This window comes from Symphalangus syndactylus, chromosome 19 (genome assembly GCF_028878055.3).
Source record: "Symphalangus syndactylus isolate Jambi chromosome 19, NHGRI_mSymSyn1-v2.1_pri, whole genome shotgun sequence".
NCBI classification, from domain to species: Eukaryota; Metazoa; Chordata; class Mammalia; order Primates; family Hylobatidae; genus Symphalangus; species Symphalangus syndactylus.
In genome coordinates this window covers 35,152,207-35,179,504 of record NC_072434.2, presented here as the reverse complement: position 1 = coordinate 35,179,504, position 27,298 = coordinate 35,152,207, and the positions used below count along the sequence as shown (strand labels likewise).

At 34.8% G+C, this 27,298-nt stretch overlaps 1 long non-coding RNA gene across 1 annotated transcript in view; it reads right to left on the bottom strand.

Moving 5' to 3' along the window:
- The window catches only part of LOC129458534 (uncharacterized), a 36,845-nt gene that overhangs the window by 5,130 nt on the left and 4,417 nt on the right, over positions 1-27,298 (bottom strand). The gene's annotated exons all lie outside the window — the stretch shown is intronic.

The following is a 27,298-nucleotide window of genomic DNA, read 5'->3' as shown; positions in this document are numbered from 1 at the left end:
ACATTTTCTTTAACCAGTCTATCATTGATGGGCATTTGGATTGGTTCCAGGTCTTTGCTATTGTGAACAGTGCTGCAATAAACATACGTGTGCATGTGTCTATGCTACATTCTAAGGACTCATCAGTGTCACAAAAGGAGCAAAGCATTTTTTGTTGTTTGCAACTTTTATGTGCAATAATAGAAATAATACTTAAATAGTTTTATAGCAGGCTTTCTTCAATTCATCTGATTTGCTTTTCTTGATAACTTTCCCTTCTCCATCCTCTAGCACCAGTTTACTGATGAGGAGACTGAGGTTACACAGAGCGTGACATATTTTTTAGTGGCTGAGAGTGGACTAGTATCTGTGACTTCCAATCTTTCTAAGATAGCAGTATGTAATTTTCCAACCAATAGTTTCATAGAGACAGGCAGAATGAGTACATGTATTTCTGGACTTGCTCTATTTAAAAAGCCTGATTTTTACACGTTTATGTATTCAGGTTTTGTGTAAGACTGTATTCTACATATAAATAATACTCCACTAAAAAAATACATAAGGACAGTGACATCACTATGCTACAACATACAATATACTGACTTCATTACTATTTTCTGATTTTATGGATAATAATGAAGATTATATTAATGCAGATGAAGTTAAGACATAAGGAACAGAAATGGATGGTTGTCATATTTAAAGTAAATTAGACTAAAAATAAATCTCAAAATGGTAAAAATATTATTTACAGTCATTGTATTCTACCTAGTATGTCAATTTTTTGGTTTTTGGTGGTTTTTTTTGCCAATAGAAAACATATGTTGACTCCATTGTTTTACTAGCTTGTAAAGAAAAAGTTGAAACTGTTAGTACAATTCAAAAAACTTTCAAAATGAAAATAGAGGAAAAACTATTTTTTAGTTTTGATTACTAATAAATTCTAAATATTTCTCCTCAATAGCTCACATTTTCTATGTGTACAATAGTTCCCCCTTCTCACAGGTTTTGCTTTCTATGGTCTCTGTTACCAGTGGTCAACAGTAGTCCAAAAATACTAAATGGAAAATTCCAGAAATAAGCAATGTAAAAGTTTTAGATTGCGCACCGCTCTGAGTAGCTTGAGGAACTCTCCTACTGTCCTGCTCTGCCTCACCAGGGACATGAATCATCCCTTTGTCTAGTGCATCCATGTTGCATACCCTACTCGCCTGTTAGTCACTTATGAGCCATCTCATTTTTCAGATAGATCGTGGCAGTATCTCAGTGTCAGTGTGATCATTATTTTACCTAATAATTATCCCAAAGCACAGGAGTAGTGATGCTCAAATATTGTTATAATTGTCATCTTTTATTATTATCATGGTTGATCTCTTGCTCTTTTCTAATTTATAAATTAAACTTCATCATATGTATATATAGAAAAAAACATAGTATATATGTAGGGTGCAGTACTATCTGAAGTTTCAGGCATCCACCGGGGGTCTTGGAATATATTTCCCCCAAATAAGGGAGGACTAATGTATATAGCATCTAGGTGCTGTATGTATATTCTATTCTTATCACAGTAAAACAATTTAGTACAAATCTAATAAAATGTTGAGTTATGAGACTCTAATAAACTGTTCATTTTATTCTGCATAATTCTGAGAAAGTCAAAGACCATTTTCCCTTCAGAAGCTCATTGATTATTTTTTATTTATATCTCTGGTCTCACCTGCTAAAACAGACTGATTTGTCTGCTTTGTATCTCTCTTGACCTCTGGCAGACAGAAAGTCAGAAATCCATGTACCTTAGTCTGGCCATGGGAGCCAATATCCCAGCCCTGCAGCTGCTAATGTGCAATGCTATTTACATGGGCATGATCCCTGTTTTCCTCTTGGCCACCCCTTGTGTACACTCTGTTGTGTCAATCAGTTGCATATGTTTTCACAGGAGGCAGAATCAAAGTGGTAACCATCTACCATATGTGACTGTGCCATATGTGACTCTATCCTTTTCTATTGCTTTCCTGAAAATGAATACATGAGATGCATTTTACCCACACATTTTGTTGTCACGTGTAACATTAGCCACAAATGATTTTTAGGCTACCCAAAATGTTAAACATCACCAGAGCTTTGGGCTTCAAGATGAGATGCTAACAAGTTATCAACTGAATTTCAACAGCTAGGTCACTATTCTACCACTCACTATTCACACTTGTTCTTATTTTCATCTTAATGAGGTGTCGGGTTTCTGCAAATCAGTCGGCATCTGCTTTCAATGTAAAATTTCACGAGATGATAAGATGAGGAAGTAAATACCTCCTTACTCTTGGACAATTTTCTGAAATCTAGTCCATGGTGACCCTTTGGTGTAACTGAATCTCGAGGCATGTGTATGCTAATGAATAAGCTGTCTTTGCTGACACATTTATAAATTAATGCCTGAAGTAGAAAAGGAAAAATTTTGCTGCAATTTCGGGTGCTGGCTGGTTGACCTAAGGATGCCTAAAACCTATGGTGTGAATGCTTTCACATCTGTAAATTTGTTAAGGGAGCTATAACAAAAAAGGAATGAAGCACTGCTTTGTTACTATCTATTTTCTAATATCCTTCTATCAAAGTTCTGGTAAGTATTGGTTAGAGAACACAGTTGGCCTCTTTGTCTAAGTGGTGATGATACATGATCTCAAATCCTGTTCTTGGAAGCTAGCCCTTATTTGGCTAAATGAATAGGCAGACATCCAAAGTTATGAGAAGCACATTAGGGCCTATCTACAAAGAGAGACTTTGTATATAACACACACACATACACACACACACAGACACACGACCTTTTAATGTACAGAGACTACTTCCAGTAGTAAATAGTGTCCTAAAATTTGAACATTTGTTCAATCTGTAAACTACTCCAATTTCTTTTGAAAGAACAAGAAGAGTTAGGGTTGAAGGAAATGTTCTTAGCTTAAAGAATAGAACCAGAACTTTCTACTCTTATATTTATTTTTGTCTTCCTTTAACCTATGTAATTCCATAAAGGATTTGGGATAATATTTTTGCTTGTCTATTTATATTTACTTGCTTCTAAAACAGTTTAAAGATAACTGAAGTTTGAAGTCAGTTTATTTCCCTATAACATTTCTGAGCATTTTATTAATTTGGTTTAAAGATTGTTTAAATTATGCTCTTCCTCTTGATTATTACAAATGCTTTACCTGATTGTTAAGAGCTAAAACCCATTTTATATTCTTCATTTACTAAGCATCTAGTATTTTTCACAAATTAAATGATTATTGCTATTACTAGTGATACATAAGCTACCAAATTCAGTAATGGAGACTTTGGAAAGTATGGCTCTAGGAATTTGTTGAGTAGGTGCCAGATATTGCCTTTTTTGGCTCTTTCCTATATTCAAATCAAATACATTTCTCTTTCACTCTGCTCTAGTACAATATTTATTTGTACTTGCTCTCTATATCCATTTAATGTTACTTACTTTTTGGTACAATTCTAAATTTATATGGCATTTAAATTTGCTTGTTTATTTTATACTTTTAAAAATCTCAGATAAAATATAATCAAGTAATAAACTCTGTCCTGATTTATATAAGAAATGTGACAAAATATTTTTAAAAGATTAAGATATTATACTCTATAATGTTTTCCACCCTCATTGGCATCTTGGAAATAAACAATATTTTATTTTATTAATACACGATTTTTCTTAACTACAAAATATCTCCTTAATTATTCTCAATAAATAGATAAATCTTTCATCAAGCTTTCCTCTTCCTGGAATTATACAGATGAAAATATGGCTCTATAAATCCCACTTTACTGAAGTATAATAATAGTGAAATCAATGTCTTAGAAAAAAGTGAAGCCATCCAGTGTCTGTTTAATAACCACTGAACAACAAAACCTATAGGGAAATATTTTTCCTAGTCTCCACAGGATGTACTGAATAGAAGTATTTTCATTAAAACTAATATGAAATGACAGAAAATAGAGAAAAGGAGAATTCTTCTTGTTTATTTTACTTATTTCTGCCACATTATATATTGATGAAGCAATTTTAAGGGATGTATGCATGATATAATACAATGGAATTGACTTTTCTTTTTCATAACCACATGCACATTTTTATATCTGTAACAATATGCTTTTTGAATAGCTACCTGCAGTTAATTTCAAGTTCTCATTGATCTTTGGTGGCCTAGACAAGTTAAAGTGATGATAAATCAGCCAACCTGAATTATCAGCATACCAAGTAGAACATGGAAACTTGGTTATGCACATTCATCTCTGATAATGTATAGTGGCAGGCACCAAATTTAAAAATATATTGCGTGTTTTTCAAGCCAGAACAGATTGCAATGTAGAAAAAAAAATTGTTTCTGTTCTTTTGAGTTTGAGTTGCACAGGTATTTATTTAAAATAGTAGCAATCAAAGAAGCCATGAAAAAGAACTCAAACAATGCCCCATATTTAAGTGTATCCAATAAAAATATTTAGAAGATTTAAAATAAAGTTGCCCAAATATTACATTACACATATACCGCAGAAAACTTTTTTTGTTTTTTGCATTTCACCACTTAGAGCAGATGTGTAGAGGGAAAATGTTCTTATATATAATTCAATGTGACTCCAAGGTAGCAGTAAATTCTACAGAGAATTTTTGAAATTGATTTAGGCAGGAAAGCAGATGGATCACACTGGGTCATGTTAGACAGGATAAATATTATGGCTCCTCTTCTGCCACAGAAAATAGGAAAACCATAGAGCTACATTGCTGATGCTTTTTGAAAATTGGCAGCTACCTTTAGGCAGGAAAGATGAAGTTTTTCACTTTTTCTTAAGGGTTTGAAATGGGCTTTTTGTCAAGAAATGTTCTCTGTGATCATTCTAAATAAATACTAACTAAAATCAATCTCAGACCTCAGTCCCATATCTTTCCTAGCAGTGGACTGGTTTATAGAGCTCTTATTGACAAACAGTAAAGCGCCAATTTATAACTCTCTATGCTTAAATGGAAATAAAAATAAAAAAGCTACTTCATGGGAAAAAGCAATTTTAAAGTGAAAAGATTGCCCAAGTGAAAAAGAAAAAAAAAAACCCTAAGTTGTGGCAAGTTAGCAACATGCTAGAAATTAGAAGAGAAAAAGTAATTTAAGCAAAGAATAGTAGGATACTCTTCACTGTTTCAAAGTTGGAATGTCAGACCAAGAGTTCAAGCGTTTCCATTTTGAAATGTTTAAACTGTTTTCCACAACTCTCTTATATACATTATATACTGCCTTGTGAGGTTTTGGCAGGGTCTATTTTTGTCAATATCTTATCTTTCCTTTTGTATGGTCATCTTTCTGAGTGTGAGCTGGAACCAGATTTTGTAACCAGCTTTCCAGAGCTGACTGTGAACATCTCTCTTAAAGTTGGCATTCAGTAAATATCAAGTTGATAGCTTGAAATCAACCATAGTCATAGTATTTATATAAAAGAAGACCACAAAAACTTCAAATAAGGGCTTTTCTCCCCACAGAAAGCCAACTGTTAAATGTTTACCTACACATCACTATATATATCTCTACTGTAGATAGCCAAGTATGCTTAATACTCAATAAATATTTTGGAATAAAAATATTGATGTTTGGAACTCAATAAATATTGTGGAATAAAAATATTGATGTTTGGAACCACAAAGTATCTACATAAATTTAAGTTAGAAGGTATGATTTATTTATGCTTTAAATTATTTTCATAAATATCTCTATGAATGATCTTTTTTAAAACTGTCTTGAAAATAAAATGGAAAACAGTATGCTGAAATTTATGGGCTTGTGGTTAATGATCCAGCTCTGCCACCAGTAATAACCTACCAGAGTGGTTTCTGTTTCCCCCTCATCTCTATGGACACTACGGGAAAATGAAATAAAACAGTGCAACTTAGAGAATTTATACATTATACAGGACTCTACTAATGTAGAGTTTATAATAATGTCATTATTATAAGAAGCTGCCTAAATATGAGAAGTAGAAAGGAAAAAGGTATACTCACATATCAATGAGGAACAGAAGCTAAATTCTTTGTATTCACATTGTAATTGCTACAGCAGGAACAATGCACAAAAATGTATCTTACCAGTATATGTTTAAAAATACTAAAATACAGATCTAAAGTGAAAAAAATCTGATAGAACCTTGATGTTTGAGTGAATTGACAAAGGATCAGAAGATGAAATTTTATGTCAGAAGTAATTAAGTAATACAAGTAAAATAAAATTATGCTCCAAACTCTCAAAATTCCATATTGACAACCCTTGGTCTTAATGCCTCTTTTGGCCTAAAGAAAAACAACATAAAAATAGCTATAGGTATTAAATTATCTTGATCCTGACAAGTAATAACACGAAGAAGACTGCAGGGTTATTTGCCTAACTAGTTAAGAGTGTTAAAAGAAAATAAATAATATTTTAGGTCAGGTGAAGTGGCTCATGCCTGTAATCCCAACACCATGGGAGGCCAAGGCAGGTGGATCATTTCAGATCAGGAGTTCTAGACCAGCCTGACTGTGAAACCCTGTGTCTACTAAACATACAAAATAATGGCCGGGTGTGGCGGCTCACGCCTGTAGTCTCAACACTTTGGGAAGCTGACGCGGGCGGTTCACTAGCTCAAGAGATCGAGACCATCCTGGCCAACATGGTGAAAACTCGTCTCTACTGAAAATACAAAAAATTAGCTGGGTATGCCTGTAGTCCCAGCTACTCAGGAGGCTGAGGCAGGAGAATTGCTTGAATCTGGCAGGCGGAGGTTGCAGTGAGCCAAGATCACGCCACTGCACTCCAGCCTGGCAACAGAGCGAGACTTCGTCTCAAAAACAAAACAAAAACAACAACAACAACAACAAAACACACAAACAAAATATTGGCCGGATGTGGTGGTGTGCATCTATAACCTCAGCTACTCGGGAGGCTGAGGCATGAGAATCGCTTGAACCTGGGAGACAGAGGTTGCAGTGAGACAAGATTGCACCACTCCACTCTAGCCTGGGTGACAGAGTGAGATTCCATCTTAAATACAGATAGATAGATAGACAGATAGATAGATAGATAGATACATAGACAGATACAGATATGCATGTATATATGTATAAATATATATACATATATACACATATATATTTTTAAAGCCTTTTTTATGGTGAAAGACAAACATGGTACATTTTTAACAAAATTTTGTTCAAAGCAAGAACTTAAAAAAATGTTTTTATATATTTTAAAATAGACTATTAGAATCAATAGAGTGAATGTTATACATTTAAGAGGTTTGTATAACGATTATGAATTTAACTGTGTGCATGCTTTTGATACAGTATTGGAACCATATATGCTGCTTAAGACATGACTTTGTAGATGAACGTAGGTTGAAACTTTTCTTCATGATCCTCTTGGCCTAGATTTTTAACTTTAAAGCAGCAGATTTATGTTTTGCCTTGTGTCCTGATTCTATCACTAACAACTAGATCTGGGCCTGCCACACAGAAAGCACCCAACGAATATTTGTTAAATAAATATCGAATTACTTTATTGACTAAACTCTCCATTACACACACTGTGTGCATAATCACTTTAATAATTACTCTTCGAGCATGTCTTGCTACCTTGACCTCTTTTAAACTCAAACTATTCTATATTCCAAAGATTTCAAGTCATCCTTGAGGCACTTTGTCGTTGTTTAATTTGTTTTTATGTTAGCATATTAGTTTTTCCATTATCAGGTGGGCTTCAAAATAAAGCACTTGCTCCAAGATCATACTTTTGCCCCATCATTGCTCGAATATGAAGATACATTATTTTCATATTTTTGCTGCTTACAAGCTGGTTCAAATTTTTATTATCTCTCGCTTGGATTATTGCAATCATCTCCTAAAATGTTTGCAAACTTCTACTTGACATGCTCCACTATGGTCTATTTTCAATACGGCACTCAGCATGATACTTTAAAAACGGAAGTCAAAATATGTTCCCTGTTTGAGCTGAACCTTCCAAGAGTTCACATCTCAATGTCAAAACCTAAACCTTTACACTGCCCACAAGACTTACACCTTTTGTCCTTAATGCCTCTCTGATCTGATCTGTTTGTCCTTCTCCCATTCTCTCTTTGGCACAGTCACACTGGCTCCCCTTGTTGGTTCTTAAATCCTACAGGCACATTCTCTCCTTAGAGATTTTAAGCCATCTGGAAGTTACCTCTGCCAAGAACGTTCTTCCCCGAAGATGTCTACTTGAACAACTCCCTTACTTCCTACAAGTATTGGCTTAAATATTATTACCTTCTTAGGAAGGCCTTCTCTGACATCTCCATTTAAAATTGTCAATTGCCACCTCCCCTTCCCCAGCATGCCCCACCCTGCTTCTGTTTTATTTTACTAATTGTAAACATTTCCTTTGATTTCCTAACATTTACCCCCCCCTTATTCTAATTCTAACATAAGAAAATGCAAAGTATGTAAGAGAAAATATCTATTCACATCAGTGTTTCCAGCATACAGTAAGCACCGGATAGATATTTCATAAATAGATAAATGAATGAATAAATATTAATAACAGTAGGGACATAAACTAAGAATTATGAACTTCAAACTAAGCTCTTAATTCTTGTAGTCAAAGGACCTGATTTCTAATCAAAGTTCCAACAATACTTGGCTTTAGCAACTGCTAAGAGAAAACAGTCTTCACAGGATCAATTTATTTGGACAATTAGTGTCAATTCTGAGTATCTCCCTGTGATAATCAAAATGCTGCAGAACTATCTTCAGGAAACCTATAGATACATGGGGGGTCAGTTTTTAAACTCTTTGGAATCCTTTCCCCTTTTTTCTATTGTTAAAGTTTGTCTATAATTAGTGCTTAGTTCAAATGATAGCACTTTCACGAAAAGGAATTCCCAATTGGATATGAATTTTCCATATCTCAGTCTTGCTTAGCATCATAATTTCCACATTGTACTTACTAAATACTTTTGAATTACATCTATATTGTACTAGCTGTACCTTTAATTATTAGGCATTCAGTCTTTAAATATTTGGTACTAGTGTTTTGCACACTGACAATCATAACAGGCTCTTAAAAATATTTTTTATTGAACATGAAGAGACTCAATTTGTTATCTGATCAAATTTTAAATTATTTCTTATTTGCCAACTTTCTTTTGTTTAGGGCATAATTCAGAAACATATGTGATATAGAATAAAGGAATAAAAATGACAAATATTAAGTAAATGTTCAATGTGTAATTCTAGAATTCCATATTGAAGCAACTTGGGAAAAAACATATCAAAAGACAATTTTTCAAAGGTCATTTTCGATTTGGAGAGATGGTTTTAAGATACAAATCAAAGAATATGTTCACTGAAATTTACATGAAAGTTGTACCTTTACAAGAAACATGAAAGACAATGCACTCCAAAGGAAAGAAATGAAAGTGTCTCCTTCCATTTCTTGAACCTTCATGGCACTTATTTTTTTAAAAAGATAAAATACTTAACGTGATTTTATATTTCACAGTTGTAATTAGAAGTTATAGGACACCAAAAGACAAAACTCATAGGATCTACTTTTAAATTATATTCAACAAATTTCCACCTTCATTTATAAGAAGAATAAAAAATATACACAACTAAACATATACTACTATCATTAAACATCATTTGTTGAATGATGGAAAGTGTTAGTGCTTATTTAAATGTGTTTACAGGCATACCTGATTTTACTGTGCTTCCTTTCATTGCACTTTAAAGATTTTGTATGTGGGTATTTTTTTTTTTTTAACAAATTAAAGGTTTGTGGCAATTCTGTGCAAAACAAGTTTATTATCACCATTTTTTCCAAAAGCATGTGCTGATTTCGTGTCTCTGTGTTACATTTTGGTAATTTTTACGCTATTTCAAACTTTTTAAAATTATTATGATTATGTCTATTATGGTGATCTGTGATGAGTGATTTTCAATGCTATTTGGTTGATGCAAAGGTAATTGCGGTTTTTGTCATTACTTTTAATGGCAAAGCTGCAATTATGTTTGTACCAACCTAATGCTATTGTAATTGATTCAGGGTGCCAAAACTATGCCCATATAAAACAGAAAATTTAACCAACAAATGTGTGTGTTCTGATTGCTCCATTCACTGGCCATTGTCCTGTCTCTCTTCCTCTCCTAAGTTATCCCAATTTTCTGAGACACAATAATATTGAATTTAGGCCAGTTAATAACCATACAATTGTCTCTAAGTGTTTAAGTGAAAGGAAGAGTCAAACTTCTTTTACTTTAAATTAAAAGCTTAAATTAAAAGCTGGAAATACTTAAGTTTAGTGAGGAAGTCGTGTTGAAATCTGAGACAAGCCAAATCTAAGCCTCTTAAAATAGCCAAGTTGTGAATGCAAAGAAAATATTTTTGAAGGAAATGAAAAATGCTATGGCAGTCAACACATGAGTGATAAGAAAGCAAAATACCCTTACTGATGATAAGAAAAGAGTTTTAATGGTCTGAATAGAAGATAAAAGGAGTCAAAACATTCTCTAAGTCAAAGCTTCATCCAGAGCAAGACCCTATCAGTCTTCAAATCTATGAAGCCTGAAAGAGATGAGGAAGCTTCAGAAGAAAATTTTGAAGCTTGCAGGAGTTAGTTCACAAGGTTTAAGCAAAGAAGCCATCTCTATAATACAAAAATACAAGATGAAGTGGCAAGTGCCAATGTAGAAGCTGCAACAAGTTACCTAGATGATATAAGATAATTGATGAAGGTGATTACACCAAACCACAGATTTTCAACATAGACAAGTCAGCCTTAGATTGATGCCAACTAGGACTTTAATAGCTAGAGGGAAGTCAATGCCCACTTTTAAAGCTTCAAAGGACAGGCTGTCTCTATTATTAGGGACTAATGCAACTGGTGACTTTAAGTTGAAGCCAATGCTCATTTACCATTCTAAAAAGCCTAGAGCTCTTTAGAATTATACTAACTCTACTCTGCCTCTGCTGTATAAACAGGACAGCAAACCCTGTATGACAACACATCTATTTACAGCATGGCTTACTGAATAGTTTAAGCCCACTCTTGAGACCGACCACTGAGGAAAAAAGATTTCTTACAAAATATTATTGCTCACTGACAACGCATTTAGTCACCCAAGGGCTCTGATGGAGATGTACAAGCAGATTAATATTGTTTGTATGCCTGGTAACACAACATTCATTCTGCAGCCCATGGATCAAGGAATAATTTTGAGTTTCAAGTCTTGTTATTTAAGAAATATATTTCAGAAGGCTATAGCTAACATAGATATCAATTCCTTGGATGGATCTGGGTAAAGTAAATTGAAAACCTCCTGGAAAGGGTTCACCATTCTAGATGCTATTAAGAACATTTTGTGATTCATGAGAAGGGGCCAAAATATCAAGATTAACAGGAATTTGGAAGAAATTGATTCCACCATCATGGATGACTTTGAAGGGTTCAAGGCTCCAGTGGAAGAAATAACCGCAGAGGTGATGGAAATAGCAAGAGGACCAGAATTAGAAGTGGATCCTGAAGATGTGACTGAATTGCTGCAATCTCATGACAAAACTACAATGAATGAGAAATTGCTTTTTATGGCTGCGGAAAGGAAGTGGTTTCTCGAAATGGGATCTCCTGGCAAAGATGGTGTAAACATTCTTTAAGTGGCAACCAAAGATTTAGAATATCACATAAACATAGTTCATAAAGCAGCAGTAGGGTTTGAAAGAGTCAACTCTAATTTTGATTTAAGTTCTGTGGATAAAATTCTATCAAACAGCATTGCATGTTACAGAGAAATTTTTTTGTGAAAGGAATTTAATCAATGCAGCAAACTTTATTGTCGTTTTATTTTAAGACATTGCCACAGCTACCCCAGCCTTTAGCAACCACCAGCATTATCAGTCAGCAGCCATTAACATCAAGGTGAGACTCCCCACCAGCAAAACGATTGTGACTTGCTAAGGTCTCAGATGATTGTTAGCATTTTTAGCAATAAAATAATTTTAAATTAAGGTATGTACTTTTTAAAGATATTTTCTTCAGGTTATTTCTCATCAACTCAATTGCGTATCTACCCATCCCACAGTCCTTTTTTATCATTATTTTTGAACCAATAATGAAGGAATATTTTTGATCTGAATTTTCAAATGATTCAAGTAGGATCATTAGAAAAGGAAAATGTGAAATATTGTGCCCTGAATTAATGTGCATTTCAGACACAACTAAAATGAATTTGGTATGCTAGGCATGAAAAGTGCCTTCTGTACCTATATTTACCTATGTCTTTATCATCAATTTATAAATAGATAATATATAAATGGTATATCTAATATAGATATAAATATAGACATGCCTTGAATATTATGTTCCATTAAACTTATGAATGGTGACTATCTCAGGAGAGAAGATGAGTCATAATATTCATGTGTTGAATTTCACAAACATTAGTTTTTCTCATTCACAGAATAAGAATGGGAGCTTTATATTAACTCTTAGGGCTGGAAAGTTGAGGCCTCCTCAACTATGTTGCTAGTAGAAATTTATTTCAATGCTTGGGTGGCTACCATTAAGCTTAAAAAGATGCAGGCAGGAGGAATTCTACATGAGAAACAGCAGTGACTTTTATCTGCAATATCACAACTAAAAAATTATATATTTCTAAATACTCATGACAATGAGAGAAGATATTAATCAGAGGCAGCTTATCTTTACAAAAAATCTGAAAAATAATATTAAATATATCTAATTACTTTATACAGCCCATCTTAAAAAGATTTTGGCAAGAAATAGCAAAATTCATAATTCATCTATCCATTCAAAGATGAACCCTAAAGAATTTTATAAAATTGTAACATATATAGCAAATAAAAAGGATTGAAAAAGGAGTGGCTTGGGGGATATTAGAAGATGTATCAAGGAAAAAAATGGATGCGAAGGAACAGATAGTCAACAAGAAACGTGATGAATGAAGTAGGATCAATAAATTTAGCTCACTCAGAAAAAGAGAACCCAAATTAGTTTTTTTAAAAGTCCAAAAATTCACCACCAGCCACCAAATAGGAAAGGCAGAAACTACAGTCTGACAAGTTGGATTTTATTAAAATTAAAAACTTGAGCTCTGTGAAACAGACTGTTAAGAAAATGAAAAGACAAGCCAGAGACTGATAGAAAATATTTGTAAAACACGTATTTGATAAATGACTTGCATCCAAAATATACAAAGACCTCTTAAAACTAAACATCTGGGATACAAATTAGCCAATTAAAAATGGGCAGTAGTTCGATAAAAAGACCTCACTAAAGAAGACATATAGATAGAAAACAAGCATAGGAAAAGATAATCGACATCATATGCCACTAGGGAAATGCAAATTAAAACACTATATATTAGAGAGGAAATATCTGGAGAACAACCAAAACCTGTGGGAGAATATACGCCTTTACTACATTCTGATAAAAAAGAGTGGGTAGGTTCTGATGATTTTAGTTAGTGGTCTGCAGCCTAATGCAATGCGATGTCTTGCAGTTGCCCTCTGTATAACAGGACATGAGAGCACATAACGATGTAGATTTCTACATTATGTGCTTAAATAAAAATTATTTTCAGGAGAAATAATAGTCTTGGTTTCCCCATTTGCCTAATGAATGAAACTTCAAAAATATTGCTAAATATGAACACCTTAAGAAAGAAATTGCCATGTTTTATATTATGGTTATGTATTGCCTTTGCTTTATACTATGTCTAGGGAACAAACTGAAACATTTGTTATGTTCATTTTTTATTTTATAGTCTTCAAGATAGAAGATAAGCTGTCTCTGAAGAAGTGCAAGTGGGATGCTCCCAGGCATTTCTTGTAAGCTGTAATACCACATTGCCTGAAATGATAGTGATATATTCTTTACGTAACTTTACAAACTCACAGGTTTTGTTATTAAAGAGTACAAAAGAATTGAATAACGCAGACTTTTGATGGGATAATGTTGCCCTGGATAATGTGAAGGCAATCGTTTTGTAATGTGTAATTCATTTCTTTGTAGCAGAATCAGAAAATTGTTCTTTTATCCTGGATTATTCTGAATTTTTACTCCAGCTGGAATCATTATTTTTTTTCATTTAAGCAAAATAAAACAACAAGACAATGTGATCAATCCAGAAATTATTTTACACCCAAGATTTTCTGACTTTTGTTTCCTTTCTTCTAAAACTTTTTAGCTTGTCTTTGAGATGACAAAGATTATCCCAAATATCTTGCAGAAAATGAAATAAAGCAAAATATTCTACCACATAAAATACATGTAAAAGAGTAACTCCATGATGTATGTGCAAAGCCATCTATCTGTCATCTCTTTTGTGTTGCAATAAGAGAATCCTGAGACTGGATAACTTATAAACAATAAAAATTTATTTGACTCATGGTTCTGGAGTCTAGGAAGTCCAAGAGCATGGCACCAGCATCTGGTTAGCGACCTTGTGTCGCATTATCCCACAGAGGAAGACAGAAAGGCAAGAGAGTGTGACAGCAAGAGATAGTTGAAATTGTTTTTGTTAACAACCCACTTTTGTGATAATGAACTTACTCCCACAATAATGACATTAATCCATTCATGACAGCATAACCCTCATGACTTAATCACCTCTTATTAGGCCCCACCTCCAAACACTTCTGCATTGGGTATTAAGTATTCAACACATGAACTTTGGGGGACACATTCACAGAACAGCAGCACCTAAATGAGGCATAAGGTAAACAAGGCACAGAATATCTTCATTCAATCTGTTATGGCTTGACTGCCATTTCATTTGATCTGTATATAATCATCTATTATTTGCTCAATGCTGACATCTCTTAAGCACTTACCTCTCCTGTGTCTAGCATGAAGGCATCTAAACATACCTCAAAATTCATCTATGCTGAAATCTCTTTTGAACTATTCATTTTTGTAGGAAAATAACCAGGTGCCTATTGTCATTGTTTCTTTACTTCAACTTTTCCAAATCACTAACTGAAAAAGCTTTAATTTAACACAACTCTGTGGCATTCACCATTCTAGACAGTTGGGATACATTTATGAACAAATATTCCTCTCTCTAGGAGCCTATACACTACTGAGAGGGAGCAGATGATAAGCAATACTTTAAGTAAATTATGTATGTTAGAGGCAAAAAAAAAAAGTGCTATTAAGGAAAAGAAAAAATAAGAGCAGCTTAAGGAGAAAAGGTGAAAGAGACAGTTTATGGAAAAAGAGTGGTCACAAAGCATGATTTGGACCCAAACTTGAAAGAAGTGAAGAAGTTTGTCAGATTATTTGAAAGAGAAGGAATAGCCAGTTCAAATCAGAAAGTATGCCTGCTGAGTTTGAGGAATAGCAACAATAAAACAAATTAAGCAAGAAGCAGCATTGTAGAAGGTGAAGTCAGAGAGGCTATTGTAAAGATTCACTCAGAGTGAAATGGGGATACATACAGGGTTTTGAACAGAGGAGTGACATGAATTTACTTTTTAAAAATGCTTTCGCTGGCTTACGGGCTGAGGATAGACTCTGGGAAGGCAAGGTGGAAGCAGAAAGTCTAATTAATCCAGGAGAGATGGTGCTGAGTAGTTGGGATCTAAATGTATTTGAAGGATTACTGAGAGACTGGATGGAGCTATGTTAGAAATAGAGAAGACAAGGGTGACTTCAAGGATTGGTCTGTACAACTGCAAAGATGGAGTTACTTTTACACAAGTTGGAGTTTATTGCCTTGCAGAGTCTAAACTCCAGTATTTTGTTTTGAACACTTTTGTTAGCCCTTATACTTCATTAATCTTCCTATGTCTCTTACCTTTCAAAGTACTTTGTTCTTTGACCCTTTCCACCTAGATTTATCATTATCTCTGCCTTAGCTGGCTTTCCTTTCCTAACATATGTGTCCATAAATCCACATTCATGAAATTGCAAACTATAAATGTAGTTAAGAATCCACCCTCAGAATATTTTACATCGACTGCTGTGGACTGCCAAAAAAAAAGGCAGAATCATGCACACCGGAATGACTACAAATTTATATTTTTCAATTTTATTTGGACTATTGCCAACACATTTTTCCCCTGCCACTTTAAGAAATTCATATTCCCCTCAACTTTTACATTGTCATTATATTCCCTTTCATCTACTGCACAAAGATGAGAGGCTGTCAGAAGTTAATGATCTCATCTACATTCACATAGGCATATGCACAAGTACATCTGCACCCAAGGAAACGATTGTTTCTTTTACTCAAATCTAATCACTCCACCTGCGATTCAGATCCTCTTCACTCAGCACTTTGCTCCAAAGATTATACATACTCTCCTCTATCTCACAGTTCTCCCTTTATAATGATTTTTTATTTAGTCTAAGGATATCCAAATCTTTCTTCTGGAAAAAAAGGAGAAACTTCCCCCTCCAGATCCTACCCTAGCATTCTGTCTTCAAAACTAGCTTTATTTATAGAACAGTTTATATATGCTCTCTCTCCTTAAACTTCAAATCCCAACTAAATTAATTGCAATTTCAGTTTGACCTCATTACCTGACAGAAAGAGCTTAGTAATGTCATCTCTAATCTAAAAGAGCATCACTTTTTACAGTGCTAGATGGTGACACTCTTAACTATCTTGTTACCGAGATTTTTGTTTTGTTTCCTTGATATACGACTATCTTAATAATATATTTTATTTTCTGTATTCTGATGTTTTAATATCTGGAGCCTTGCTGACCCTGTAGGGAAGTGTCTCTCCAAGGATTAGTCAATTCCTAGAAATATTAAACAACTAGTATACCTTTAAAACGCAAAACCAACCAACCCAGTGCTCATACCTCTAATCACCACCTTTTTCATTGTTGTTGTTCATTCGTTCATTCATTACTTTTACTTTGCTTACTTTCAAAAAGTGGTTTGAGACAATGTACTGTACCATAATTTTTTTTAAAACCACTAAAATAAATAAACAGGAATATGAAACTACTTCAAATTTCATATGGAACCAAAAAAGAGCCTGCATTGCCAAGATAATCCTAAGCAAAAAGAACAAAGCTGGAGGCGTCATGCTACCTGACTTCAAACTATACTATAAGGCTACAGTAACCAAAACAGCATGGTACTGGTACCAAAACAGATATACAGACCAATGGAACAGAAAAGAGCCTCAGAAATAATGCCACACATCTACAACCATCTGATCTTTGAGAAACTTTACAAAAACAAGCAGTGGGGATATGATTCCCTATTGAATAAATGGTGTTGGGAAAACTGGCCAGCCAGCCATATGCAGAAAACTGAAACTGGACCCCCTCCTTATATTTTATACAAAAATTAACTCAAGGTGTTGAAAATTAACTCGAGATGGATTAAAGACTTAAATGTAAGACCTAAAACCATAAAAACCCTAGAAGAAAACCTACACAGTACCATTCAGGACATAGGCATGGGTAAAGACTTCATGACTAAAACACCAAAAGCAATGGTACAACAAAAGCCAAAATTGACAAATGGGATCTAATTAAACTAAAGAGCTTCTGCACAGCAAAAGAAACTATCATCAGAGTGAACAGACAACCTACAGAATGGGAGAAAAATTTTGCAATCTATCCATCTGACAAAGGGCTAATATCCAAAATCTACAAAGAATTTCAAAAAAATTTACAAGAGATACCATCTCACGCCAGTTAGAATGGCAATCATTAAAAAGTCAGGAAACAACAGATGCTGGAAAGGATGTGAAGAAATAGGAATGCTTTTACAGCGTTGGTGGGAGTGTAAATTAGTTCAACCATTGTGGAAGGCAGTGTGGCGATTCCTCAAGGATCTAGAACCAAAAATGCCATTTGACCCTGCAATCCCATTACTGAGTATATTCCCAAAGGATTATAAATCATTCTATTATAAAGACACATGCACATGTATGTTTACTGCAGCACTGTTCACAGTAGCAAAGACTTGGAACTAGCCCAAATGCCCAACAATGATAGACTAGTAAACAAAATATAACACATATACACCATGGAATACTATGCAGCCATAAAAAAGGATGAGTTTGTGTCCTTTGCAGGGACATGGATGAAGCTGGAAACCATCATTCTCAGCAAACTAACACAGGAACAGAAAACCAAACACCACATGTTCTCACTCATAAGTGGGAGCTGAACAATGAGAACACATGGACACAGGGAGGGGAACATCACACACTGGTGCCTGTCAGAGGGTGGGGATCAAGGGGAGGGATAGCATTAGGAGAAATACCTACTGTAGATGATGGGTTGATGGGTGCAGCAAACCACCACGGCATGTGTATTCCTATGTAACAAACCTGCACGTTCTGCACATGTATCCCAGACCTTAAAGTATAATAATAATAATAATAATAATAACACAGGAATATAAGCCAAGCAGTGAAATACACTAAGTAATTATTCCAGAAAACTCAGGATGAGGGAAATGTCTCAGGGCCTGATACTGTTTTTTTTTTTTTTTTTTTTTTTTTGAGACGGAGTCTCGCTCTGTCCCCTAGGCTGGAGTGCAGTGGCACGATCTCGGCTCACTGCAACCTCTGCCTCCCGGGTTCACGCCATTCTCCTGCCTCAGCCTCTCCGAGTAGCTGGGACTACAGGCGCCTGCCACCACGCCCGGCTAATTTTTTGTATTTTTAGTAGAGACGGGGTTTCACCGTGGTCTCGATCTCCTGACCTCGTGATCCGCCCGCCTCGGCCTCCCAAAGTGCTGGGATTACAAGCGTGAGCCACCACGCCCAGCCTGATACTGTATTTTTAAAACAATTTCCAAAATAATTCATGTGATCATGCAGGTTTGAAAATGAAATAAGGCTGGGCGCAGTGGCTCACGGTTGTCTTTCCAGCACTTTGGGAATCCGAGGTGGGTGGATCACTTGAGGTCAGGAGTTCCATACTAGCCTCACTATCATGGCAAAACCCCGTCTCTACTAAAAATTTAAAACTTAGCCAGTCATGGTGGCATGTGACTGTAATCCCAGCTATTCAGGAGGCTGAGGCGCAGAATCTCTCGAACGCAGAAGACGGAAGTTGCAGTGAGCTGAGCAACAGAGCGAGATGAAAGAAAGGGAAGGCAGGCAGGCAGGCAGGCAGGCGGGCGGGCGGGCAGGCAGGAATCCTGCAATCTTTTCATTTTTGAGCATCCTCCACCCTCAAATTCCAAATTATTGAAATACTTTAACTGGTTAAAATGTTCACTTGACTCTGAACACTGTGCATGGATCCTCTCTGTTCTTCCAGTGCTCCTTCCTTAACCCTTTAAAACATATTAGTACCACTGTATTTTCTGTAAGGAGAGATGAATGTTCTCCCACACTATCCTATGCAGCAGGATTCATTGTTCCTTTCTTGTGTGAACCCACAGTTCCTTATATTTAATTCCATTTTAATTCCATATACATTGATTTTTTTTAAATAGTTGAGTTTTTATTGTGGTAAAATATATAGAACATAAAATGTACCATTTTAACCATTTTTAAATGTACAGTTCAGTAGTGTTACATATATTCACATTGTTGTGTGACCAATCTCCAGGGTTGTTTTCATCTTGCAAAATGGAAAATATGTACCCATTAAACAATTGTTTTGTTGCCTTCTCACTTAATAGTGACAACACTGTCACTTTAGTAATTCTTAAAATATATGGTTCTGTTTTTATATATTTATACCAAAACTTATTTTTGATTTAAAAAATTGTGGTAAAATGTACATAATTTGCTACCTGCACCATTTTAAGACATGGAGTTCAGTGGTATTAACTACATTCATGTTGTTGTATAAACATCACCACTAGCCATCTCCAGAATTCTTCTCATCTTACAGAACTAAAACTCTATACTCATTTAACAACTTTTTATTTTTCCCTCCCCGTCTCCCGGCAATTATCACTGTACTTCTTACTTCTATGAATTTGACTCTAAGTACTTTATATAAGTGGAATCATGCAATTTTTTTTTCTTTAGAGTTGGCTTATTTCACTTAGAATAATGTCTCCAAGGTTCATCTATGTTATACTACATGTCAGAATTTCCTCTTTAGTTAAGGTTGGATAATATTTTAGTGTACGTATATACCACGTTTTGTTTGTCCATTCTTCTGTTAGTGAACATCTTGATTGCTTCTACTTTTTGGTTATAGTAATAATGCTGCTATAAACACGGTATATAAATATCTGTTTGAGACCTTGCTACCACTTCTTTTTGGTATATAACCAGAAATTGAATTGCTGGATATATGATTAATATGGTAATTTTATGTTTAGTTTTATGAGGAATTGCTTTACCATTTTCTACAGTGGCTTCCCACTTTGCATCCCACAAGCAATGCACAAGGGTTCTAACTTCATGTTCTCATGGTATTAGGTAGGATTCTCCAGAGAAATAGAACTGATAGAATGTATGTGTGTCAGAACTGATAGAATGTATGTGTGTATATATACATGTATATATGTATTTGTATATATGCATGTATATATGTATTCATATATACACACAGATACACACAAAACTCAATTATTTTTTAAAAACAATATACACATAAATATACATAGACACACATATACATACATGCGTATCTAAATAAATATATATATATATATAGAGAGAGAGATGAGAGAGAGTGAGCGAGAGAGAGAGAGATTTTAAGAAATTGTCTCATACAATAGTAGAAGTTAGCAAGTTCAAAACCTGCAAGATAGTAGGCTGAAAGGATGAAGAGCCAGGGAAGAGTTAATGCTGTAGTTTCACTTCAAAGACAGAAGTTCTCCTCTGGAGAGTTCAGTCTTTTTCTATTATAGTCTTTAGGTGATTGGGTGAGGCCAGCTCATATTGTGGAAGACAATCCGCTTTATTCAAAGTCTGCCGATTTAGCCTTTGAGCATCTAAAAAATACCTTCACAAAAACAACTAGAATAGTGTTTGACCAAGTGTCTGTGTACTGTGGCCTGGCCAATTTGACATGTAAAATTAATTATCACACTTACTATCATCTGTTATTTCTTACTATTCTTTCCCTTTTTTGATAATAGCCATTCTTATGGGTATACAATGTTATCTCATTGTTTTCACATTTCTCGCCTTTAGTAAGTTTTACAACCAAAATCATCTGTTCACAGTAAATGAAAACCAAGTTTGTAACTCTTTTCCCATCCATTCTCACCCTAATTTTTATGTCTGCAGACTTTTTCTTCTATAGTTGTAGCTCTAGAGACCTATTTGGTCATATATTGGGGTCCATATGCCACTTGGCAGTAGGCAGGACAAACTCTGTTAGTGGAAGCTAACACAGTCAACACTGTGCAGATTTAACTTGAAAGCTATTGTACTATGATCTGTCATGGGCATTTTGGAAGTTATCATTGAAAATATACAAATTTCTAACATAAGATTCTTCCCTTGATAGTAGTCCTTTAAAATTACATATAATTTAGACAATTAATTATGAACCAGAAATATGCAGATTAAAATGACTCTGGACATCAAGAAAGCAGTTTCTCTACATCCTTGTCAACATTTGTTGTTGTTCTTGTTTTAATAATAGCCAGTCTAATGGGTGTGATGTGATATCTCATTCTTATATCTGATTTTGATTTGCATTTCTCTAATGATCAGTATGTTAGACATCTTTTCATGTGCCTATTGGTTATCTGTATACCTTGTGAAAAATGCCTATTCAAATCTTTTACCTATATTTTAATCAGGTTTATGTCATTGTCATTATTGTTGAATTGTAGGAGTTCTTTTTATATTCTGGATTGAACCCCTTAACAAATATATGATTTGCAAACTTTTCTCCCATTCCCTGCTTTTTCTCTATATTAATAGTCTCTTTTGATGCACAAAAGTTTTGGAAGTAGTGCAATTATCTATTTTTTCTTTTGTTAGTATTATATCCAAAAAAATTGCTAACTCCAATGTCATGATTTTTCCCCTATTTTTCTTCAAAATGTTTTATAGTTTTAGCTCTTATGTTTAGGTCTTTGATCCAAACACATCAATTTTAATTATTTACTTATAAATCTGTTTTTCATACTACACTTCTAGGGACAGCAGTAAAGCGGGATGATCTTTATTTACTATTCCCCAGGTTTGAAAAGCTATGGCTGAAATTTTATAAATTCTTCATAAATGTCTGATGACTAAAAAATAAATGATTAATAAAAATGAAAATACTAACATCTTTCAATCTCAGGCATTATTCTAAGCATTTTAGATACATATAATTCATTTTATGCTTAAAATATCTATTAGTGAAGAAACTAAAGCACTCAGATATTAAATTGCTTGGCCAAGATTTCATCGATAGTGAGTGACAAACTTTGGAGTTCATGTGCATATACATATATTAAATGATGAAGCAGTTTGGAACAGTGCAATCTGCTAGATGGCAAACTGAAGCAAACAGAGCATAGCAGAGGTTCCCAAATTTGGCTTCGCATCAGAATTGCTTGGAAGAACTTTAAAAAATATAGATTCTTGGACCACACTCCAGACCTACTGAGATACTGAGAAGTTGTATTTTAAAAATCATCTTTGGTGATTTTTATGCAGCCAGCCTGGTATCTGCCTAAGCAAAATTGTTTCAAAATCACTGAACACTATCAGAACATGACAATTTCTCATTTTTTTTTTTTACAGGAAATGATCAGAAAGCACTGGAAATATACCCTTGCTGCTGTTATCAGCTATTCAATTGTCTTCTTCCAGTGAGAATTGAAATTCTTTGAATATAGAAGAAATACTTGGGAATTCATAGGGCTCGGTTTGCTGGAATGGAATGGGGAGCATTAGTACTGTTAGGAGATAAAAGAAGCGTATTTAAAAAGGCAGAGCCCAAACCTGTGTAATGATAACTGAAGTAGGTGAGTGTATAAATCAATCTGCACAAATCATATAGAAAGAAAATAAAAAGAGAGCTTGAAGATACTCTACTCCAATTCACTCATTTATAAACAACCTATGAATAGTAGCCAAACTTTAAGTGAACAAAATAACAATTTGAGACAATCAATTAATGACTAAATAATGAATCAACCCTGAAGATGTGTAAAGTATCAATTATGTGGTGACAGAAAGGGAATTCTATCAAACACAATTTTCCCTATAGAGCCTAGAAAAACATTTCAAAATGTTGGAGAATGTGAAGCCTCAAGTCACTTACATCTGAAGACACATATAACTGCAACAGAACCTTCCTCTCTTCACAGCCTGAATGTGAAGTGGGCCCCTGATTAAGAATCAGAACCTAGTATACAGTATTATTAGAAATAATTGCATATGTAGCCCAGGTAGTAGCCCCTATGTCTCAGCAATATGTACTCTGAAGTGCCTCATTTAAGAGCCAGGAATGAAGAATCTGGACTTACATATATACAAATGTGAATCACTTTATCTATTGCTTAGAATAGTTGAAGTATGTGATAGTCAGAAAACAATTTCTTTATCACCTTATATGGCTTTGGATTGGACTACTTCTGAAAATTAATGTTTTTCATTGAGAAAGTATGGTCTTTGTAGAAGAGAGATGTAAAAACTCAACAATTTCAGTGTAAGCAACTGATATGTGTGTGTGGGTGCACATACACGTGTAAATGTGTGTGTGAACCCACAGTAGAGGGAAAGATTCAAAGAGTCCAATCAGAGAAATTGAGAGAGTGTGAGGGTGAAAATGTCTGAAATCATGCTAGGGGACAGAGTCAATCGAGTGCTGCCCTAGAATATTTTGTGGGACTGATGATGCCACAGGGGACTGTTAATGGTACTGTTAAAACTTGAGGTTATTTTCCAGCTGTTCCAGATGTCAGAAGTATATTCTAGGAGAAGAACATGTGATACAGAGTAGGGATGGGAGACTTTTTTTCCAAAATGTGAGTGAAGGTTTGAATATTAGAAGAAAATGTCATACGGGAGAGGAGATAAGATCTGAAAATAAGAAGTCAGGTTAGGAACAGGGGAGAGATCATGGAGAACCCACTTGTGAGAAATTTAATATTTTACGTGCTTCTCTCTTTGACTATGCGAAAAGCAATATCATGCATCTTTAAGTTTCTTGCCTCATGTGTTGTGATATATTTTATTTCATCTATGTGTCTTGTATAAACACAGTATGTAATTCAATGACACATTTTTACTTGGTTATCCAAACAACTTTAGTTCATAAACAAGAAAAAACTTCTATCATAGTTGTTTTACATTCTGATCTCAACACCCATCAAAGATATGTAAGCAAGTCTCTGAAACTGGGAATCATTTTATTTTCCACATTATTACGCTATCTTATTAAAATTACTATATTTACTAGAATGAACGGGGTATATTTTTCATGTGATGAATTAATCATATAAAGATGGTATTGATATAGACAAGGTTGTTTCCTACTCACTCTTATAATAACAGGATATTTTATCATCCACAAATACCGATGCAGAGATGCTAAGTGTCCCTATATCCCAGGAACAATTCCACTGTTCATTTAACTTATAAAAGAGAAGGTTTTTACTAGGAAAAACCTATAATCTACCCACTTGCTTTCCTATTTCTCTTCCAATTCACCTTTAAATTTTATCATTTTAGTCTGTTTCTGAGACAATAAATATATAACTCTGCCTTAAAACAGGAATTGATGAGGGAACAATTCACCCAAACTGATTTACTTTGGCATATTTTGTCTGTCTCGGAATCTAATATGCATCTGCTATCATTTTCATGAAAATGCTTCTGATTACTAATCAACCGTTTTTATTAATAAGTTAATACGTCTCCTAATGATTTTACATTTTAATGAAAATGTAAATGGTAGGCGTAATACTAGACATATGAATTTGTGTGCCTACTGTAGCTACCAAGTTTTCTTAAGTGAACTCCTGAAAATGGTAAAACTTCAGACACAATATTATACCTTCTGATTTTTCTAAGGAAACCAATAATCCATATATCTCTTTAACTCTGTATTGTCCAGTTCCAAGTGACATGCTGTATTTTAACTGATACAATCTTCCTCCACCAGTCGGAGGAAATGTTTTGAATCGGGTGAGAAGCCAAGGAATATGTCTCAACCCTCATCATAAAGGGGTCCAGAGCACTGTGTGACACTATTCACCGCATCCTCCCTATTGAAACTCTGACTTCATTTGGCTTCTACTTTTCAAGCTGTCTGGCCCCCCCTCAGGCACCATTGGTTCACCCTTCCCACCCATTAATTAGCCATTAAAAGCTAGGATTCTGTGGGGCTTAGTTTCAGACTAATTTCTCCTTTCTGCTCTTCCTCTCTATAGGTCATTGCATTTAAACCAGTGATTCACTACCCTCTACATACCAATAACTAGCAAATTTATGTAGTTCTCAAATTCTTTTTTGTTGAGTTCAGACTCATATAGACATTTCCATTTGGGGACACCTTAAAAAGATCCTTACTTTCAACAGGTCCAAAACTGTTCTCCTAATATCCATTTCATCCTTTCCTATCTCAAACCTCGTCATTTTTCTGTGTTTCATGTCCTAGGAAATGGCATCACCAAACTTCTAGATGCACAAGCCAGAAATCTTGTCTTCCTATCGACTCTTGTATAGCGATCCAATGCCAAAGCTTTTATTACCATCTTAACATCTCTTGAATTCTAACAGTACTAATGTAGAATTAGTAATCCCTGTACAAACTGCAATCAAGGGAGCAACCACCTTTGCCTTCTCCAAATACCTTCCTTGCCAAAGCAGCTCTCTGTACTGTATTCATAGTCATCTTTTCAAAATGAGGAACTTACCATTTGAAATACACTCCATCCCCAAACCACTGTCAAACCTTACCCAACTTAAAACTCTCTCTGATTACCCTATTGCTTTTAATTTACAGACCGAACAATTTTGTAAGAACCACTTGTTCACATATAGTTCTGCCCATTCTTCTGGCTTCTTTCAGTAACTGGTTCTCTGAGCATCCGTCACATGGGTCTCTCTCCACTTCCTCAGACAGGCCATGTTTCTTCCCATCACAGCTCTGAATGTGGAATACCTCTCTCTGAAATGACCTCCAATGTCATCACCCCTCCTTGCCCAGTTACCCTACTCACCAGACAAATCTCAGCTCAACAGCTGTCCAGAACTTTCTAGACACTCAGATTAAGACAGATTCCTATACTCTATGACCTCATAAAATTGTGTTTCTTTTCTTTAGGACATTTACCTTCATATTTAAGTATATCTTTTCTGTCTTACTTAGGTTTCCTTCCTGCTGTGAAGTCATTCTAAGATTGGCCTGCATTAGCGTAGGCCAGATTTTAATCTTTACTCACAAAGAATATGCACTAATAAATGCTATATATATATATATGTGTGTGTATGTATATATATATACATATATATGTGTGTGTGTGTGTATATATATATATATACACACACACACACATATATATGTATATATATTTTATTATACTTTAACTTCTAGGGTACATGTGCACAACGTGCAGGTTTGTTACATATGTACACATGTGCCATGTTGGTGTGCTGCACCCGTTAACTTTTAATATAATATTTGCCATGCATATAATTATCTATTTATTCTTTTCTCTTCCCCTCCCCCCTTTTTTAGGTGCTCTACTGTTTTGTTTTGTTTTTGACAGTGGTTTATTGTTTTTATTGCCAGCTTTTCTTGGTTCATTTCTTCATGCTGAAAGTCTTACCTCACCTTTGTGGTGTTGATCTCAGTGAAAGGTTGACATTCACTTAAGGTTTGTTTCAAAACATTTTGGCCTATTTTAAATTTAATGCCATCTTTATACTGTTTAAAGAAAAACTTCAGGCAAATTAATTTTACAGCGTTTAATCAAGCAAAGAAAAATTCATGAATTGGGCAACCTCCTGCATCAGAGTAGGCTCAGAGACTCCAGCACAGCTACGTGGTGGAAGATTTATAGACAGAAAAAGGAAAGCGACCTACAGAAAATGGACGTGGGTAGGTGTGGTGGCTCACACCTGTAATCCCAGCACTCTGGGCGGCCAAGGCGGGTGGATCACTTGAGGTCAGGAGTTTGAGACCAGCCTGGCCAACATGGTGAAACCCCAGTCTCTACTAAAAATACAAGAATTAACCAGACGTGGTGGTGCTTGCCTGTAATCTCACCTACTCTGGAGGCTGAGGCAGAGGTTGCAGTGAGCTGAGATTGCACCACTGCACTCCATCCTGGGTGACAGAGCGAGATCTTGTCTCAAAAAAAAAATAACAACAAAAAAAGACATGATGTAGAAAAACAGCCA